Consider the following 4,773-nt stretch of genomic DNA (forward strand, 5'->3'; position numbering starts at 1 on the left):
GCAACTGTACTGATCATATTCTAGAAGTTGCTTATGAAGCAATACTCTATAACTGGAATTATCAAGGAAAGCAGCAGGGAAAAGTTAGACATTAATGAAAGTGGCCTGAATTTTCAAAAGTCTTCATTTCTTTTTTCCAAAAGTTAGGCATTATTTGAATATTTATCATATAGATTAATATAAAAGAATTCTTGACTAATTCCAGAATGTTAATCAGTAGCAGTACAGCATATGGAACACATTTTGAAATTATAAATATTAAAGCAAAATAAGACAATTTCTGCAACACTTTAGATACTATTTAAAACTAAAAAAATTAAGAAAAAAAAGAACAGGCTGCATCAGGTCACTCAGAAAGGACTGATTAATAGCTAATACTTGTACTTAATCAGTCATTGCCATTCCATTTTGTTCATTGATAATAATGAATGGTATGATAATTAAATTAACTTCTGCCCAAAGATGAAGATCAAAAGGAGGAGGAAATGGACAGTGATAATATCTCCCAAAGCACCACACGTTTAGCTATTGATGTTGTGAACTTGAACTAGTCAGATTAATACTGTTAGCAGTAAATGCATTTTCTGTAATTACTTACAAGCAAATATTTGATTGTCATGCAAAAGCTGTGGCATAAGATTTTGAACTTAGATATATACTTGAGATATCTAATGACCTTGCGCCATTAAAGCTTTGATCAAGAAATGAAAGAGTCAGATACACAAATCAGAAATGAATTATTTATGAATGCATGGAACATCTGCAGAGTAAGATTGATTTGCTATGATCACATCGTGCACGTTTAAGTTGTTTTTCCCCAGACTGAGTGGACCTGTTGAAGAAGGAATGATTCATCACAGTTTCTTTTCACTTGTCAAAATGACAAAACAGCTTTTGTCATTAAATGCCCCACATGATACGGCTTAAGATATTTCTTCCTTAAAAATCCATGGCTGATAAGCAAGAAAACTACTTGCCTTTGAAACCATATATCACATCAGTAGTTCCTCAACCAAGTTTCCACAGCAGCTTCCAAGCAAAAACTCCATGGAAGATTATAACAAATGCATGGGCTTCTAAAACTGTTTCTCTTTTCAAGGTCCTCCTTTGGATGCGTTTGCTACAAGGTTAAGTATTCCCTGATTCAAAAAAAAGAAAAAAAGAAAAAATCAAGTTAAATTTCTCAGCCTTTCTCACATATAAAGGAGCCTATATAGCCCCATCAGTCCATCAAATCATTTACCCCAAATCGATTACCCCATGTACAATCATGTGCAAATATTGAAAGATAATTGCAAGGAGATTTGTCATTTAGAATCATATTGATTCCAATTTTTCTGAGATCCAGCTAATGCTGTATGTATTTTTTGTTTTTTCTTTTGTTTTGCATGTGGGACGTTCAGCCAGGATTTTCCTGACTGGTGATGTCCTCAAACCAGTCAGAAACAAGCAGCAGTATCTTATTTTATTAATCCTTTCTTTTCCTTTTGCCCATTTTTTTCATATGAATGTTGAAACCAAGTAGTTTTATTGTAGGTTTTTCTTAAAGAACTACAAGAAAGATGATTGAGATGCCTAACCTGGATATTTATGAAATCTGTGCTTTGAAATTTATCCCCAATCTGAAACATGGGAGCATAAGCTTGGTAATGTCAAAGAAAATAAGAATATTAAAAATAGAGAAAACATATGTATATCCTGAATTAAAATTAGATATGCATACAATCTATTCTAACTTCACAAGGGAAATAAAGAGTTAAGTAAAACAAAAAAACACCAGATAAATTGCCTACGGGAAGATCAAATGCGTAACAAAAACATATGCATGTTTCTTTTGGAGGGGAAGTGGCTACTAGGGAAATAAAGCAATAGAAAAAGAAGGAATGAAACATTGGGTTGATTCAGGTGAAGTCTCAATAACCATTATATTTCCCAGATAGTAGCTGATGTGAGAACTTCTTTTTTGCTCAGCCAAGAAAATAAATGCATTGATGGCTTTTAAACGTACAAAAGAGAGTACCACCCATGGGTGCAGGAGCATGAAAGCTGCCGCTCAATACAGAACATCAATGGAAAAGGAAATAAATCAGGGGCTGACAGGAATCAGCTGATGTGAGAACTATTAAGAAGAATAAGCCAGCAAGGAATAGAAGAATGAGGAAGAAAGCAAACATTGCCTTATGTAGCTCTCAAGAACTCGAGAATTTATCCTGAAAATCATTATATTTCAAGAAATTAATCATTAACAGATGATGAGGAAGATTATGATTCAATCTTTTTGGTTGAGTACACCGGATTTAAGTGAAACTGAATATGTATCAGAAACATATCTGCATTGGAAGCAAGTTAAAAAATTTGAGGATGCCAATGAAAAACTGTACCTAAAAGCATCATTCAACAAATTACAAAACATTTAAAAGAATTAAAGAGACATGGTCAAGAACCAAATTGGCAATGGGTAGCAAAAATTTCTCCCATCCAAACCAAACATTGAGATATTAGTACCTTCCAATGAACCCCATTTGATTTTCTTGATAAGCTTCAAGAAATCAAAAGGTAGGATAAAAAAAATTCACAAAAATGGAAAAAAATATTTTCATATAGGCAAACAAAACCCTATATTCCATAAACCCTAAAAAATATAAAAACACAAAAAGAAACTGTTATTGTATGGACAGAAAATCACACTAACTAGAATTCTAGACCACAGAAACTATAAGTTTCATATCTAACCATAATTTCTTCAAACTGTAAGTTTGATAATTGCATCCCTGATCATCATGTGCTGCAAAAAGAAAAAGCAAGAAACAGCAGTAGAATAATTCAGCTTATGGAATAATTCAGCTTATGCAGATACATATGCCAAACAAAAATATCATATGAAAAGATCTACAAGAACATTCCGATAAAATATATATCAATATCAAAGAAGACAAGGGAAACAGGAAGGAAACCCGAAAAAGTCCTTTGGATTAAGAAGAGTTCACCTTCTATAGCTGCAAAAGCAGTGTAAATCAAGATCTATAAAGATTTATATGGATTTTTTTGTGAAGTCATTTATGGCCGATGCAGCATCATCAAGATTCTCATGCTCAAATAAAAGCTATGGCATCTGAAAAAAAACAATCGCGGTACCGGGACCACGGCTGCCGTACTATATTTGCATATGAATCTTGATAATGCTGCAGCAGCAAAAAACGACTGATAATCTAAGTACTGTTTAGTAATCAGAAGGAATGTGAAATTTGCAGGGAAAGAGAGAAAAGCCAAAGAAAAGAAGAAAGAGCAAAGGGCTGAGGTCTTTTAGTTTTTTTTTTTTTTTTTTTATGTGGCTTCTACAAGCTTATGCTAACGTGGCATTAACAAATGGATGCAAGGTCAAAAGGAGAAGCCTAGGTAGAATATAAGGTTCCTAAACAAAACCTGCTGAAAAGGGCAAACTGAAAATAAGCCAAAAATGAGAAAAATATACACATATAAGCATATATATTAGTGAAAGTAATATGTCTTTGTTGAATGTTAAATCATGAACAAAACACTTGCCAACTACTACTACTACTATTACTACTTTTCTTTCTTGTAATAGTTCATGCTTCTTAAATTTGTGGGTTCAAAAAAATTTTTTTCCATCATCAAAGTTGACAAATCTACTTTAGCTTGTAGATTGGAGAAAACCCAAAGCTCAAAAAAATTTTTAAAAAATGGCAAAAAATGGGCTTAAACGTTTTTGAAAGGTTTGGCAAAAGGAAGAATGTTCAAAGAAGAAGTGCTGTTAAGTAAAGAAAGAGAGAAGACATAGGGAAAAGAGATGCTGAGATAGTCAAGATCTAGCCGCGTCACTACACATAACATAAGAAAGAAATATATGATGAGAGACAAGAGAAGAGTAGGTGGAGGAAAGGATTGTTTGAGGTGCTTATATACACACGACATCCTCAAAAGAGATTTTTAAGTTACTTATAGATGCATGGAACTTCTATGCTCTCTCTCACTCTCTTTTTTAATACAACGATTTATGAAAAAATTTAAGTAAAAAGAAAGATTTAAATAGTAAATTTTAATTTTTTTAAAAAATAATAATAAACGATGATAAATCGAATTTGAATTGCTATATTAATAGATTGAGTATGTAACGGATTCTTTAATTCATTTGATGTTTGTGAGAGATTAAATCGTTAAATTCCTTAAATAATTACTAAAAAGCTTTACCAAACGGTTTAAAAAAGAGTGGTTTGACAAGTAAAATGAAAGGTACTAGACAACAAGGAAAATAATTTAAAAAATTATTAAAATTGAAAGCAAAGGTTGGTGAAAGATAATTTATTTAATAAATTATATTATGTGGTTGAATATTTAATCATTGGCTTAGCATCTCAACTCAATTTATTACTTTGCTAATCTAGGATTCGACCCAATATTTGCTCTGATCATTAATTTATATATATATATATATATATATATATATATATATATCACTGCATCAAACATTGTGGTCCAACATGCTAGTCTGGACAGACAGGAAATTATTATTTGTACAACTTCTTTAGTTTCTCTCCTTTTTCTTTTTCTTTTTTTTTTTGAGATGCAATAATAGAAGATCTACTGGCAAAAAGAAACCTCCATTATATGTTGAGTAAAGCTTACTTCTTGATTCAAAAAGATTGATCATTGATTGGTTCAAAGTTTAAACCCTAGTTTTTGAGTATATATATGTATGAAAAATAATGTTTTTTTTTTTCAAAAATATTGGCTAGTGATATAGTATGCTTGTAA

General features: G+C 31.6%; 1 long non-coding RNA gene across 3 annotated transcripts; it reads right to left on the reverse strand.

Annotated features, from left to right (window-relative positions):
- Positions 1-659: 659 nt before the first annotated feature.
- Positions 660-3,871, reverse strand: LOC108663565 (uncharacterized). 3 transcript variants are annotated; one of them, XR_001929662.2, is made up of 4 exons: positions 2,988-3,871; positions 2,734-2,785; positions 1,581-1,622; positions 660-1,139 (listed from the first exon to the last, which is right to left on the reverse strand). It is a non-coding gene; the product is annotated as an uncharacterized LOC108663565 (long non-coding RNA). The 3 variants fall into 3 exon arrangements; XR_016028815.1 differs by having other exon boundaries at positions 1,581-2,785; XR_016028814.1 differs by having other exon boundaries at positions 1,581-3,871.
- Positions 3,872-4,773: the final 902 nt, after the last annotated feature.

This window comes from Theobroma cacao, chromosome 10 (genome assembly GCF_053813885.1).
Source record: "Theobroma cacao isolate CCN51 chromosome 10, ASM5381388v1, whole genome shotgun sequence".
NCBI classification, from domain to species: domain Eukaryota; kingdom Viridiplantae; phylum Streptophyta; class Magnoliopsida; order Malvales; family Malvaceae; genus Theobroma; species Theobroma cacao.